Source organism: Anomaloglossus baeobatrachus, chromosome 4, assembly GCF_048569485.1.
Source record: "Anomaloglossus baeobatrachus isolate aAnoBae1 chromosome 4, aAnoBae1.hap1, whole genome shotgun sequence".
NCBI lineage: Eukaryota > Metazoa > Chordata > Amphibia > Anura > Aromobatidae > Anomaloglossus > Anomaloglossus baeobatrachus.
The window spans coordinates 505,252,266-505,268,854 of NC_134356.1; the positions used below are offsets into that span (position 1 = coordinate 505,252,266).

The window sequence follows — 16,589 nt, forward strand, 5'->3', positions numbered from 1 at the left end:
TCCAGGGTGCTGGACCCCGAGTCTGCCTCCTCCGGGTCCAAGGCGTTGGGAGCTGGGACGACTTGGTCGGCATCCACGGCCGGATCATCACAGATGGCCATCTCCTCCTTCAGTGGCAGGGTGGCTGACATGATCAGTGCCACTGCGCCGGACGCTGCAGCTCCTGGGCCATCGCTGGCTCCCTGCGCCTCCATTTTGCTAATCCCCCTCAGTCATTTCTCACCACTCTCGTGGGGACTGGGGCACTCTGGGAGCTTCCGGGTCCGGTCACTGCCGACTTCTGTCCGTACTCTCAGGGCTCGTGGGCTTACGTTCACGTGCTTTTGCATTTTTGCGCTCTTTTGGGCACAGTGATGGCGCAGCAAATTTTTCAGCATTAAAGATGGCGACAGTCTTTACACAAACAGTACATTAAATACAGTTCTTAAAGCACACGACACCCATGTTAACGGGCCTTGTCCATATCCTGTTCGTGACGCCAGAAAAAGGGGTAACTGTAGCGTCCAGAGAAGGGGGTACTCGGTCCCGGGCAGTAACAAATGGGAATGCCACTCTGGTGGCCGTTGCCCGATCCTGTGCTCTGGGCCCCTTTTGTTAATGGGGGGTATTTACAGGGGATGATAAGATTTTTTTGTCATGTGATGCCACCTGCGGGTTGCGGTTAAGGATAGAGAACTGACACTGCTACATGTGGGTACTCCCAGAGCTGGTTGTAGTGACAGCTGTGATGGTAGGCCCTCCGCAGGTAGGGCTGTGCCTGGGATATGTAGTGGGGCAATAATGAAGACTACACAGGTTGTCTTTAACAGTCTCTACTCACTGTAGACCCAGGGGTTGCTGGTTCAGGTCTCTTGGAGGACCAGTGCCAATGTAGTGACCCAGGTTTCTCTGTCCCTGACACTCTCTGTAGATTGAGTCCCTGTAGCAGGGAGCGTTTGGGGACCCCGAATGTCCCTTTTGGGTACAGTCTCCTTCTCCATACGGTAGGCAGTGTGGACCCTGCGGAGAGGTAAGTGTCCGAACCCCGATCCTAGTTTACTGCTGATGCCCCGGATTATTTGGTTCGGTGAAGTCCGTGAAAGTGTCCTCACCGGGCAGATGTTTGCCAAACAGTCTAAAACTTGCGCTTGACCTAGGGCCCTGTGCCCAGTGCGTGCTCAGGTCCCAGCGGTATCTTGGTACCCATCCTGGCGACCTCTCTCCTGTGCCCCCAGGGTCACCGTTACACGTACCCAGCTCAGGCACGTCTGCACACCTCTCCTGTGTGCTCCCGACTCTCGACTCACCACTGACTGACGCACTGACCCCTCCCACCAGTCTGACTATACCCAGGGACTCGTTCCCATGGCGACCTTCCCCTTACGTGGTTAACCCTCTATGCCCAGTGTGGAGAGGAGAACTAGGATTTAGATTGTGTTTTGGTGGAATCGGCACTGGTACTCCAGGTCCAGGGGGGGGGTAGGTCCTGCATCCCCAAGAGGATGCAGTTCCCTGTAGTGCCCTGAGGATCTCAGGGGCGCTACATCCATATAAAATCCATGGGAACCAGAATCTGGTACAAATGGGTAGGAGCAAGCATTTCATAGTCACCGATCACCGGGGTGGCTGTCACACTGCTTCCAGTCTCTCATTCTTCTTCCCGGCCACTCATTAGGTTCATACATATTCACTGCTTCCCCTACTCACTGGTGGCTGTGATTGGTTGCAGTCAGACATGCCCCCCACACTGAATGACAGCTGTCTGACTGCAACCAATCACAGATGCCGGTGGGTGGGTCCCACAACGCTTCCAGCACTGCTACATCTGACAATCACAGCAAGCGTCCATAGAGTTTAAAGGGAACCTGTCATCAGAAATTTTGCACTAAACCTAAAAGATTCCCCCTCTGCAGCTCCTTGGCTGCATTCTAGCATGGTTCCTGTTGTTCTTGTGCCCCCTTTAGGACCAAAATATAGACTTTGTAAAGTGGTACCTTTTTTTTTTTATTCAGATCTTGATAATGATACACGGGGGCGGGCTCTCTGGTGGCCGTTAGTCTGCCTCCCTGTCGCTTTAGGCCATCCCCCATCGCGCAATTTCAAAGAGGTGACGTGAGGTAAGCTGGCCAGCGCTTGCGCAGAACGGTGGAGGCAGCGGTGGAGGCGGCGGTGAAAGCGCGATCACGAGATTATGGGCGGGTACTTACTGTTGAAAGTCAAAGCGCCGCCCATAATCTCGCGCATGCGCAACACGTCACCAGCGGTCACACTGCACATTGCAGCCCCGCGAGAGTGGCACGGCGCATGTGCGAGATTATGGGCGGCCATAATCTCGCGTATGCGCCGTGCCACTCTCGCGGGACTGCAATGTGCAGTGTGACCGCTGGTGACGTGTTGCACATGCGCAAGATTATGGGCGGCCATAATCTCGCGCATGCGCCGTGCCACTCTCGTGGGACTGCAATGTGCAGTGTGACCGCTGGTGACGTGTTGCGCATGCACGAGATTATGGGCGGCGCTGTGACTTTCAGCAGTAAGTACCCGCCCATAATCTCATGGTCGCGCTTTCACCTCCGCCTCCACCGTTCTGCGCAAGCGCTGGCCAGTTTACCTCACGTCACCTCTTTGAAATTGCGCGATGGGGGACGGCCTAAAGTGGCAGGAGGCAGACTAACGGCCACCAGAGAGCCCGCCCCATGTACCCTTATCAAGATCTGAATACAAAAAGGTACCACTTTACAAAGTCTTTATTTTGGTCAGAAAGGGGGCACATAAACAACAGGAACACTGCTAGAATGTAGCCCAGGAGCTGCAGAGGGGGAAGCTTTTAGGTTTAGTGCAAAATTTCTGATGACAGATTCCCTTTAAATGCCCACTGTGAGGTGACTCACTCAGGTGTGACAGCAAATCACCAGAATGACTGAAGTGAGCCGCGCGATCTTAACTGCCGCGACACCTGCGGTAGTGTGGCGCAGCTGTGATGTCAGGGGTTCACTAGAGTTCAGAATTAACTCGGGTGAACCCGTGATGTCACTGCCGTGACACCCGCGGTAGTGCGCAGCGGTCACCCCACAGACCCATATATAAGTACATATTTGTGAGTGTGCACTGGTCACACCTCCACTGCGGTAATAGACCCCATAGACCCAGATATACTGCAAGTACATATCCGTCAATGTGCACTAATCACACCTTGCACTGTGGTAACAGACGCCACAGACCGTGATATGTACGTCTGTCATTGTGCACTGGATAAGTGGATATCCACTGGATAAAGGATAATATTTTTTTTTTTTAGGCCGGCTGCTCACTTAACTCTCATGAGTGCAATGCGAGAAATTCTCGCATTGCACTCGAACCCATGTTAATCAATGATGCAGCTCCCATCTGCTATTTTTTTCTCAGTCCAAATCGGACTGAGAAAAAAATCGCAGCATGCTGCGTTTTGGTGAGTTTCACGTGCGAATCACTCCAATGAAAGTCAATGGGTGCGAGAAAAAAACCTCACTCATTTGCAGTGTTTTCTGCAACATGCGATAAATGTATTTATAAAACCGGATGTCACACGGACGGCACACACACCATCCTAGTGACATCCGTTTTTATAAACACATTTTTTGCATGTTGCAGAAAACACTGCAAATGAGTGAGGTCTGTCGATGTCGGTATCTCTGTGAATTGGTCTCTCTGTCGGTCTCTCTCTCTGTCGGTCTCTCTCTCTCTGTCTGTCTGTCTGTCTGTCTGTCTATCTCTCTTTCGGTCTATCCCTCTTCCCCCTCTCTCATACTCACCGATCCCCGATCACCGGCGCGGCACTGCACGGCGTTCACACTGCTCCGGCGGCTTTTCCTCTTTTGAAAAAGCTGGCCGCTCATTACCCTATCTAGTATTCACTGCTTTCCCCACCCACGCCTATGATTGGTTGCAGTTAGACACGCCCCCACGTTGAGTGACATCTGTCTCACTGCAACCAATCACAGCCGCCGGTGGCCGTGTCTATATCGTGCAGTAAATTAAATAAATAAATAAATAAAAAAAAACGGCTTGCAGTTCCCCCCAATTTTGATACCAGCCAGGGTAAAGCCATACGGCAGGAGGGGGAGCCCCACGTTTTGGGGAGCCCCCCACCCTAGCAATATCAGTCAGCAGCTGCCTGGAATTGCCGCATCCATTAGATGTGACAGTCCCGGGACTGTACCCGGCCAACCCGATTTGCCCTGGTGCAGTGGCAATCGAGGTAATAAGGAGTTAATGGCAGCAGCCCATAGCTGCCACTAAGTCCTAGATTAATCATGGCAGGCGTCTCCCTGAGATACTATCCATGATTAACCTGTAAGATAAAGAAAATGAAGACATACACCAAAAAATCCTTTATTTCAAATGAATAACAAAAAAAAAACCCTCTTTCACCACTTTATTCAAGTTCCCAAATACCCTTCCATGTCTGACGTAATCCACAGAGGTCCCACAATGCTTTTAGCTCTGCTACATCAGAAGCTGACAGAGAGCGGTCACAGACGATGACCGCTCTCTGTGAGCTCCCCGCAGCGACTGAAGTGAGTTGCGCTATCAGAGATGACGTCACTCAGGTTACCCGCGGCCACAGATCTCAGCGGGAGGACTTCAACTGTGGCCGCGGGTAACCTCAGTGACGGCACCGCTGATCGCGCAGATCACTTAAGTCACTCAGGGGATTTGCGGTCACCGGTGAATCATTTCCCGGTGACCGCAAATCAGGCCATGACACACAGAAGGAGCAGCGGGATGACAATGAAGTCGGGTGAAGTTCATCCGAACTCATTCTGATCGTGCGGCTCCGTCTGTGTCTGCTGTCAGCGGCCATTCAGCTCTGCTACATGGCTCTGTCTGTGTCTGCTGTCAGCGGCCATTCAGCTCTGCTACATGGCTCTGTCTGTGTCTGCTGTCAGCGGCCATTCAGCTCTGCTACATGGCTGTCTGTGTCTGCTGTCAGCGGCCATGTAGCAGAGCTGAATGGCAGATGACATAGTAAAAACGGGTCCCATACACATCAAACACGCATTGCACACGGACTGCAATCATGAGAAAAATCCCAGGATCGCAGTGCAGTTGCATTGCACACTGATCATAATGTGAACAGAGCTCATGCTACTTTCTAGCATGAGACTCGGACCGATTTTACACGCACAAATGTGTTTCCAGCCCAGAGAACGCTGTTATCTTTACTATTTGGTATGTCAGTGTGCACTGGTCACACCTGCACTGCGGTAATAGACCCCACAGACCCCGATATAAGTACATATTTGTCAGTGTGCACTGCAGTAACAGACCCCACACTGCCCGCTACTCTATCGCACCTGACAGTAATCAGCTGCCGCCGGTGGAGGCTCCGCCCCGGGGCGTGGCTATGGAGATTGCCGCAGACGCTGTGGCGGTGCTGCAGTCCGGCTGCTGAGCGGGTGAGTATGAGCGCGGCGGACGCAACCATCGGTGCTGAGGCGGGGGAGGCGTATGTGACGGGCTGTGCGGCAGGTGGGGAGCTCCATGCTGCTCACCCGGCTCAGGTGCTTCAGAAAACTTTCCTGTTGCTGTGCAGTATGCCGGCTAATAACGCAGCAATGTGTGACTCGTATGAAGTGTCACTGCTGGTTATTGTAGTGCATCCCAGCTGTATGCATTGTGTGACACTGCTTTTCCAAGTAAGGCTCTAATCACATTGGAGCGTCAGTCTGATGCTTTTTCATGGCTGCTGCTTTTGCGTAAAAATTGTGCCCCCCTCCCCCAACCCTAATTTGTATCTGTGGAGTGCAGTGGTGAACCCCACCGAGGCCTGTTGCGCTGTAGGAGGTGACAGGTCGGAGGTCGTGACCCCTGTGCCCGGCTGTGGGGGCACCAGAGTCCAGACCGCACAGCCATTTCTGCACTTCTTATTTTATGTCTGGAAATGAAGAGAACCCGTGTGCCATTATATTAATAGAAGTGACTGTGCCATACAAGCATCAGGAGAACCCCTTTATGACCGATTGAGCCCCCAGCGGCCCTGGCCCGCCCAGGTGTGCAGTAGCATCAAGTGACTGGGGGATGGGCCAATTGCCAGTGGGGGCTGCATTTAAAAGAAATTATCACTAAAAAAAAATTGATTTTGTTTCAGACAAGTGTATATTTAGATGTTCAGCATAAGTATGTGGTACGTCATAGCGATGGTTTCCACACAGACCGATGGTCGGCGACACTGGCGGACGCAGTCAGAGGAAGGGTCGGCAACACTGGCGGACGCAGTCAGAGGAAGGGTCGGCGACACTGGCGGACGCAGTCAGAGGAAGGGTCGGCGACACTGGCGGACGCAGTCAGAGGAAGGGTCGGCGACACTGGCGGACGCAGTCAGAGGAAGGGTCGGCAACACTGGCGGACGCAGTCAGAGGAAGGGTCGGCAACACTGGCGGACGCAGTCAGAGGAAGGGTCGGCAACACTGGCGGACGCGGTCAGAGGAAGGGTCTGCGACGCTGGCGGACGCGGTCAGAGGAAGGGTCGGCGACGCTGGCGGACACAGTCAGAGGAAGGGTCGGCGACGCTGGCGGACGCGGTCAGAGGAAGGGTCGGCGACGCTGGCGGACGCGGTCAGAGGAGGGCCCGGCGACACTGGCGGACGCGGTCAGAGGAGGGCCCGGCGACACTGGCGGACGCGGTCAGAGGAGGGCCCGGCGACACTGGCGGACGCGGTCAGAGGAGGGCCCGGCGACACTGGCGGACGCGGTCAGAGGAGGGCCCGGCGACACTGGCGGACGCGGTCAGAGGAGGGCCCGGCGACACTGGCGGACGCGGTCAGAGGAGGGCCCGGCGACACTGGCGGACGCAGTCAGAGGAGGGCCCGGCGACACTGGCGGACGCGGTCAGAGGAGGGCCCGGCGACACTGGCGGACGCGGTCAGAGGAAGGGTCGGCGACACTGGCGGACGAGGTCAGGAGGAGGGCCCGGCGACGCTGGCGGACGCGGGTTTTGTTTCTCCCAATTTCAATTGATTCACAAATCAAATTTGTAAGGTTTTTCTAACCAAAATGGCTCTGGTTGACATGTTGCTACTTTTTTCTATGTGGCAAAAAAGTGCACCATGTTCATTACAGCTCTGTTATTCCTTTGAAATGGATGGGAATCCTACACAGGGTTTAGATTTCTACAATGTCTTTTACTTGGTGTATTAATCAGTATACTACATGTGCGTTAATTCTTTGTCTTTTCTTGCAGCGATGTAAAATCTATGGATCTGTTTAGAAACAGTATAGGACAGCGGCTGACTGTAGTGATGGGTTGGTTGTCACCACTCCTGCCGTATCCCGATTTGCTGTTTTCTATGTCCTTCTGGTATTCTATTCCTAAGTGCAATACTGTGCATACACAGATGGTATAAAAATAAATAACTGTTCAATTCATATGGATCCACATAGTCAGATGCCATTTGTTGAGAACTTTTCCCAATTTTTTCATGTTGAACTGGACATAAAATGTAAGGCCCCCTTCACATCCATGATTCCGGTAAGTATGACATCTATTTTCATACGTACCAGAGACGTGGACATACGCAGACTCATTAAAATCAATGGGTCTGCACGCTCATCTGTGGTTTTTTTTTTTTTCGTTTTTTTTTTTCCACAGATTTGTGGTAGTGTGGCACACGCGTGTCCATGTGTTCCACACGGAGACTAGGCCGTTTTTCTCCAGCAGCACAGGTGTCACACTGACCACACAATAATGTGATCCGTGTGACATGTATCGGACAAAACACGTGTCTTTGAAATAAAATGATTTTCTATACTCGCCTGTCTCCAGCGCTGCTATCACTTGCTTCTGGGCCCACTCGTTATGCTCATGAATATTCACAGCACTGCGGACCAGAAGCAGCAGCGCCAGAGACAGCAGCATCGGGGACTGATGAATAAAAAGTTCCTGATCTCGATGTGCTATCGCAGATAGCACGCAAAGAACACACGTGTCAAAATGGCAACACATGGAGGGCCATACGCACCTTCAATACGGACCGTGAAAAATGTGCGGGCTTTTTTTTTTTTTGATCATGGACGTGTGAAGGGGGGCCTAATGGTGACTGATTAGCGAAATAAAATGTGCTTGCTGTTTGTTTGTAATGCACCACTCCAGCTTTTTGGTTTTTTTTTTTCTATTTCACCACCGGAGTGGTGCTTCTAATCTAAGTTGTTCATATACTCTCCCTCCAGTGTCTTCATCTGTTTCCAGTGCTGCTCCAGTCGGTCTCTTGTGACTTGTGACCTGCCGTTAGCTCCAGTGTTCATGATTCAGGCCAGAGGTGAAAAAAAAACACACTGGAGTGGTGCTTTACTTTGGTCTCTCTTATGGAGTTATTGGTTATCAAAGTATTTGGCACCTAAACAGTTATTTTTTTAAAGAGAACCTGTCCGCCCCACTTTGTGATGGAAAAAAAAAAAAGGCTGTAATTCAGATTAATGGGAACCAACAGCAGGATTTTCATATATAAAGTGAAGCCAGTGCTATACTGGCATTAGGATGGGTCGGGTCTTGCGCTCTATTCCCGCCCCTGTCTGCCTGGTTCTCTTTCAGTTGATACCTTTGGTAAAGTTATCTGCTTTCTGGTTCTGTTTTAATTAGACATTTTTGGATATAGGATTTTGGTGCACAGCGGCCAGACTGTACACGGAGTTTTCTCCTCCCTGTCTGTTTCCCCAGTCCCTCTGTCTATGGGGGTGGGTATTCTTTCCCCAGTGTGTTGGTGCCTGCTTATGATTTGTTCAGCATCAGAGTAATGCGGGCTTTACACGCTGCGATCTCGCTAGCGATGTCACTGGTGAAAGCACCCGCCCCGTGGGTTGTGCGTCAAGGGCAAATCGCTGCCCGTGGCGCACAATATCGCTAGGACCCGTCACACATTCTTACTTGCCTAGCGATGTCGCTGTGGCCGGCGAACAGCCTCTTTTCTAAGGGGGCGGTTCGTTCGGCGTCACAGCGGTGTCACTAAGCGGCCGCCCAATAGAAGCGGAGGGGCAGAGATGAGTGGGCCAAACATCCCGCCCACCTCCTTCCTCATTGCGGGCGGCCGCAGGTACGGTGATGTTCCTTGTTCCTACGGTGTCACACATAGCGATGTGTGCTGCCGCAGGAACGACAAACACCCTGTGTCCTGCAACAGCAACGATAATCTGGAAAGGAATGACGTATCAACGATTAGGTAAGTAATTTTGATCGTTAACGGTCGTTCCTGCATTTCACACGCAACAACGACGCTAACTAGGCCGGATGTGCGTCACAAATTCAGTGACCCCCAACGACATGTCGTTACCGATGTCGTTGCGTGTAAAGCCCTCTTAAGAAGTGAAGTCTCTCTGGTATTGTCCATTGGGATGTGTCTAGTTCAACATGAAAAATTTGAGGAAAGTGCTTCTAAAACAAAAGAACATGCATCATTAGCTAAAGATTTCTGTCTGGCAACCAGGATTGCCAAAGGTCCAGTAATTCCTGAATAGGCTCTACAGTAAAAGGGTCTCTTCAACTTTTTTTTGGATCTCAGCCAGGCGTGTTTCACTCTGCGCTTTCAAAGAAAAACGTAATTTAAAGTCCGCCGAGGACCGAACTGCACGGGAGACTAATTAGACAGGCAGAACCCCAGCGGCTTCTCCATTCCGCTGCTTTGAGTGACAGGTTGCCCACTCCATGGGAGTATACGGAGAAACCTGGATAAGGCAGCGTGTATTCGGTTCACTTTAAAGGGAGTCTATCAAAAGGAAGTCGCTTATAAAGGGAGTCTGTTCAAATCAAGTGCAGGGACTCTGTGCATCATGGCGGGGCCGATCATTCAAATCAGGGGTGGGGAACCTTTCTACTGCTGGGGGCCATTTGGCAAATTCTCCTAACCTTCGGGGGCCGCACCAAATTATCAATGTGAAAATAACCCTGCTATATTTGGTCAAACAATTAACTCACCACTACTGTGGTGGCTGGAGCTGTTTGTCTTTGGTGCGGCTGTGATGTTTGGTGATACTAATCATGTTACTTCTCGCAGCTGATTTTCCAAGTTTGTCTCGGTCTAGAGCGCAGTCAACTCTTTGTGATAAGATTGGTAAATCATATACATCACATAACAGACACTGGGACTGCTGTACATACATCACAGGTGGGGCTGGGGGCATATATATCAGATAGGAGATGCTGGGACTGCTGTATAGACATCGCAAGAGGGGCCGGTGGGGGAGGGGCACACATCGCAAGAGGGGCCGGTGGGGGAGGGGCACACATCGCAAGAGGGGCCGGTGGGGGAGGGGCACACATCGCAAGAGGGGCCGGGGGGGGAGGGGCACAGACATCGCAAGAGGGGCCGGGGGGGGGGGCACAGACATTGCAAGAGGGGCCGGGGGGGGGGCACAGACATTGCAAGAGGGGCCGGGGGGGGGGCACAGACATTGCAAGAGGGGCCGGGGGGGGGGCACAGACATTGCAAGAGGGGAGGGGGGGGCACAGACATTGCAAGAGGGGAGGGGGGGGGCACAGACATTGCAAGAGGGGAGGGGGGGGGCACAGACATCGCAAGAGGGGAGGGGGGGGCACAGACATCGCAAGAGGGGAGGGGGGGGCACAGACATCGCAAGAGGGGAGGGGGGGGCACAGACATCGCAAGAGGGGAGGGGGGGGCACAGACATCGCAAGAGGGGAGGGGGGGGGCACAGACATCGCAAGAGGGGAGGGGGGGGCACAGACATCGCAAGAGGGGAGGGGGGGGCACAGACATCGCAAGAGGGGAGGGGGGGGGCACAGACATCGCAAGAGGGGAGGGGGGGGCACAGACATCGCAAGAGGGGAGGGGGGGGCACAGACATCGCAAGAGGGGAGGGGGGGGGCACAGACATCGCAAGAGGGGAGGGGGGGGCACAGACATCGCAAGAGGGGAGGGGGGGCACAGACATCGCAAGAGGGGAGGGGGGGGCACAGACATCGCAAGAGGGGAGGGGGGGGCACAGACATCGCAAGAGGGGTCGGGGGGGGGCACAGACATCGCAAGAGGGGTCGGGGGGGCACAGACATCGCAAGAGGGGTCGGGGGGGCACAGACATCGCAAGAGGGGTCGGGGGGGCACAGACATCGCAAGAGGGGTCGGGGGGGGCACAGACATCGCAAGAGGGGTCGGGGGGGCACAGACATCGCAAGAGGGGTCGGGGGGGGCACAGACATCGCAAGAGGGGTCGGGGGGGGCACAGACATCGCAAGAGGGGTCGGGGGGGGCACAGACATCGCAAGAGGGGTCGGGGGGGGCACAGACATCGCAAGAGGGGTCGGGGGGGCACAGACATCGCAAGAGGGGTCGGGGGGGGGCACAGACATCGCAAGAGGGGTCGGGGGGGGCACAGACATCGCAAGAGGGGTCGGGGGGGGCACAGACATCGCAAGAGGGGTCGGGGGGGGCACAGACATCGCAAGAGGGGTCGGGGGGGGGCACAGACATCACTGGGGGAAGACAAACTTGGGATGATACACAGCATGGGTTGGGGGGGGGGGGGGACACAGCACTGAGCGCTGCACACAACTGTGTGAGGGTGGTACACAGACCTGGAAGGCCCCAAAGCACTGGACGGGACACACAGTACAGGAGTGCAGATGGGCGGGCACACACCACTGAGCACACTGACACTGGACTTTAGTTACTCTCCAAAAAACATGCCTCCATTAAAGTAAATGGAGCCTGGAACTACAGGTTATTAGTAGGAGCTGTGATTGGTTGCTACAGTGGCATGCAAAAGTTTGAGCACCCCTGGTCAAGTTTAATGACATTCTGAACAATTAAGCAAGTTGAAGATGAAATTATTTGTAAAAGCCATAAAGTTAAGGATAACACATCCTGCATTTTAGACAAAAAAAAAATATATTTTTTTACTTTTTTAAATTTACAACAAAAATTAAAGTTGGCCAATGCAAAATATTGGGTACCCTGCATGGTTAGTACCCTGCAGCACCCCCTTTGGCAAGTATCAAAGCTTGTAAATGGTTTTTGTAGCAAGCCAAGAGTCTTTCAATTCTTGTTTGAGGGATTTTCATGCTTTCTTCCTTGGAAAAGTCTTCTTGTAATGTAAGATTCCTGGGTCCTCTTGCATGCACTGCTCTTTTGCGGTCTAGCCACAGATTTTCAATGATGTTCAGATCAGGGGACTGTGAGGGCCATTGTAAAACTTTCAGCTTGTACCTTTTGACATAGGCTAATGTGGATTTTAAATTGTGTTTAGGATCCTTATCCATTTGTAGAAGTCATCCTCTTTTCAACTTCAGCTTTTTTACAGATGGTGTTGTTTGCTTGAAGAATTTGTTAAACTTTAATTGAATCCATTCTTCCCTCTACCCGTGAAATGTACCCAGTGCCATTGGATAGAACACAACCCAAAGCATGATTAATCCACCCCCATGCTTAATGGTTGGCGAGATGTTTTTGTCATGACATTGTCTCCTTTTTTCCCCAAACATTTGGTTTGATCATTGTGGTCAATGAGTTCTATTTTAACCCCATCAGTTAACAAGACTTGTTTCCAAAATACATGAGTCTTGTTTAGATGTTATTTTGCATACTTCTGATGCTAAATTTTATGGTTAGGACGCAGGAGAGGTTTTCTTCAGATGACTCTTCCATGAAGGCCATTTTTCTGTAGGTGTCTCTCAACAGTAGAACAATGTACCAAAACTCCAGAGTCGGCTAAATCTTCCTGAAGGACTTTTGCAGTGAAGTGAAGGTTCTGATTTGCCACTCTAGCAATCCTACGAGCAGCTCTCACAGAAATTTTGCTTGGTTTTCCAGACCTTATCCTGACCTCCACTATTTCTGTAAGTGCCATTTCTGAATTACTTTTCGAACTGAGGAAAGGGCAACTTGAAAACGCTTTGCTATTTTCTTCTAGCTTTCTTCTGCTTTGTGGGCCTTCACCATTTTGATTTTCAGAGTGCTAGGCAGCTGCTTTGAAAAACCCATGGCTGTTGTTTTATTTGCACAAGGTTAGAGGAAGCTGGGTTTTTATAAAGCTGTGAAATTTGCATCACCTGCCCTTTCCTATCTATGATAATGAACAAGCCACAAACCTAACAGGCTAATTAAGGTCTGAAATGATAGTCAAAGTTATCTGAGCACACAAATATCCAAGGGTGTTCAAACTTTTGCATTGGCCCATTTTCATTTTTGTAGTTTTTAAAATGTTAAAGATGAAAATATTTTTTTTTTGTTCTTACCTAAAATATAAAGGAAATGTGTCATCTTTAACTTTATTCCTTTTAGAGATCACTTCATTTTCAACTTGATTAGCTGTCACAATAACAGTAATTTTGACCAGTGGTGCTCAAACTTCTGTATAAGAACAAAAGACATTCATACCGTAGTATAAGAAGCTTATATGTGAGGTAATAAGATGTCGGTGGGGAGACAGACCTGGAAAGAGACAGACTGAGCACATTACTTGGCCAATATAGTTAAATCTGTGTGGAATATCTGTGGTGTTGAAATATATGTTGTGAAATGCTTCTTCCTTTCTCGCCTTTTTCATTGGGGGACACAGACAGTGGGTAGTATGGTGTCTCCAGGGGAGGCGTGACACTAGATTGAAAAAGTGTTAGCTCCTCCCCCCACTACCCTAGATGGGCAGGAAACTAGCTCCGTTTTTTCTAGTGTCAGCAGGGAGGCTGACATGTCTGGCCTTGCCCTACCAGGTGCCTCAGGCCAGCTTATTTTGTTTTTTTTTATTTTGTTTTTTCTTATTCATTCTATTTTTGATTATGGGGCAATACCAGGGTACCCTGCCACCCTCGTTCCCCCCCGCGTACGGGCAGAGGAAACCTGGCGTGCACAAGCAGTCAGTCTTCCCTCGCGCCCAAGTGGTCGGGTCTGCGTACCCCTCCAGGCTCCCTGGAAGCACCTCACACCAAGGTAGCTCCAGAGGGCTAAGCAGAACAGAGGACCTGCTTGAGCCGAAGATGCGTCCCTGAGATCCCCGCATCCATCACCAACGTGACTTCAGACGGAGCCAGGAGCAGGTAGGGAGACGACGAGTCATCTGTCCCCTGCATCCAAACCGCCGCCTGGAAAAGCGCCGGTGGGGCGATGCAGGCCGTGATCCCGGGGAGCATCATTAATTTAGCCTCCGGCTTCGGCCTGCATTCTAGCAACGCCCCCTCTCACTGCTCTGGAAGCCGCTCCCTCACTCAGGAGCAGCTCCTTTCCGATTGGCCGTCACGCTTAGTCCCAGCCCTGAGACCAATCAGTCTCCGGGGGCAGTCTCTCTCCAGGCTGCCAGGAACACTGGATGCCATTTTCCACGTGGGGAGCAGACACTGGTGAGATCGCCTCCTTGGCTCTGCACTTCTGCAGCACTATATCCCGCTCTGCTCAGCGGTATATCGCTGTCTCTGTAGCGGTGTGCGCCTGCTGGCTAGCGGTGTATGTCAGCTACTAGCGGTATATACTGGCTCTGCCTGCAGGCATATGCTGACTGTTTGACAGTATATGCCATTTTGCTATCGGTATATACCAGCTGTGCATAGCAGTCATTTTATAATACTGCTAGTGGCTCCTCACTCATACTAACAGCGGCATATCCCTATATAGGGCTGTAGGACTCTGTTGCTGACATGCGTAACCGCAAGGGTGATAAAGCTTCCCAGGCGTCCTCTATGGACCTGTGCTATGCTTGTACCACCTGTGGACGCTCATTTTTAAATGGCCGAAGCTATCCACTATGCCGGGGCTGCGATGCCCCTACTACTGTGTCACAACAGACCCAGTTGCCGGACCAGGAGGCCGCGCAGGTTTTGGATTCTGCCCCGGCCAGGCAGCACCCCCGTCTGATGACGTTCTTCCTGCATGGGCTCTTCTAATGTCTAAAAGGATAGATGACCTTGTCACTCAGATATCCCAAACCTCAGGCAGCCGCTCCCCGGCTCAGCTCCTTCAGAGAAGCCCGCCTGCTTCGTCTGGTCCTTCTTCCCCAGAACGTAAAAAGGCTGCTTCCAAGAGGCGCCATTGCGACCTCTACGCCTCTTCCGACTCGGATGATGGTCAGTCTGACCTGGGCTCTGTGACTTTTAGTAGTCACGATTCCCAAGACTCTGACTCTGATTCAGATGTCCCTTTCGAGTCTAGGCATATAGAAGACACACTAATTTCGGCTGTCAATCACTCTTTGTCGATTTCTGATCAGCCTCCGGACCCGACTTCTCAGTCGGCAATCAAGCGGGCCAAGAAGCCTCCTAAGTCCTTTGCAAAGGATCCGGTTTTTCGTCAAATCGTGTCTAAACGGTGGGATCACCCTGATAGGTTTTTTATTAAACCTTCTTTCACTTCATTCGCTTATCCTTTTTCCATCTGAAATGGTTAAGACCTGGTCAGTACCCCCCCCCCCCCCCCGTTGTGTACCCGCCAGTATCCAGGCTGGCTAAACACACGGTTATGTCAGTTTCAGACAGCGCGTCTCTCAAGGACTCGTCCGACCGCGCAGTTGATGCGGCGGTCAAGTCTATTTTCCAAGCTTCAGGCTCCTCTCTTCGCCCCCTGTTTGCCTTGACATGGGTCGCGAGAGCTATGGGTGTGTGGAGTAAGAACCTACGCAGGATGCTTCGCTCTTGTAATATTCCGCTGGAGGCTTTTGAGATCCTTGATTTGATCTCCCTAGCCTCTAATTATTTTTTTCACGGCTCCCTAGATGCAGCTAGTTTGTCAGCCCTAACTGCAGCCAATGCTGTTTTTGCCCGCAGAGTCCTGTGGCTAAAGATATGGAACGCGGACAGTGCCTCCAAGAAATCCCTGTCCACACTCCCCTTCCATGGTCTTCGCCTGTTTGGAGAATCCCTGGACAAACTCATATCTGAGACGGGTGGAAAAAGTACCATTCTACCACAAAAGCGGCCTGTATCCAGGAATTTTAAAAAATCTTCTTGGCGCAGGCAGTCTTTTCGGCCCGTCTCCCAAAAACCTTCAGTAAAAGGATCGCCCCAATGCTCAGATCAAGGATCCGGCCCCTCAAAGGGCTCTTCTTGGCGTTCCCACTCAAAACAACCTTCTGCTTTTTCGGGATATCTGGCTAGACCACACTCACGATGCTTGGGTTCGAGAAATCGTCACCTCAGGTTACAAGATCGATTTCCATTCCCTGCCAGCCAGCAGGTTTCTGCGTTCTCGTCTCCCAAAGTCCGAAACGCAAAGCCAGGCCTTATTTCAGGCCATAGCCTCGTTACAAAAAGCAAACGTTATCATTCCAGTGCCCCTGGAACAGCGCTGCAAAGGTTTCTATTCAAACCTTTTTGTCGTTCCCAAAAAAGATGGCTCTGTCCGCCCTATCCTGGATCTCCAAAGACTGAACAGATTCATACGCATTCGGACCTTCCGAATGGAGTCATTGAGAGCAGTACTAGTTGCCATGGAACCGGAAGCATTCCTAGCCTCCATAGATGTTCAAGATGCTTATTTACACATTCCCATATGTGTATCCCATAAACTGTTCATTCATTTTGCTGTAGGACACAGTCGTTACCAATTCAGGGCCCTCCTCTTTGGACTGGCCACTGCGCCTCCGGTCTTCACAAAGGTCATGGCGGCCGTCATGTCCATTTTGCACCCCAGAGGCGTTCT

The 16,589-nt window shown here is 51.6% G+C and overlaps 1 protein-coding gene across 3 annotated transcripts in view; it reads left to right on the top strand.

Annotated features, from left to right (window-relative positions):
* The first annotated feature begins 5,361 nt into the window (after nt 1–5,361).
* Nucleotides 5,362–16,589, top strand: part of LOC142301741 (CDC42 small effector protein 2-B) — a 46,439-nt gene continuing 35,211 nt past the window's right edge. For 2 of the 3 annotated variants that reach the window (XM_075342763.1, XM_075342760.1), the window contains exon 1: nt 5,362–5,417. The gene's annotated coding sequence lies outside the window, so the exon portion shown is untranslated. The other variant, XM_075342762.1, reaches the window with a different exon arrangement.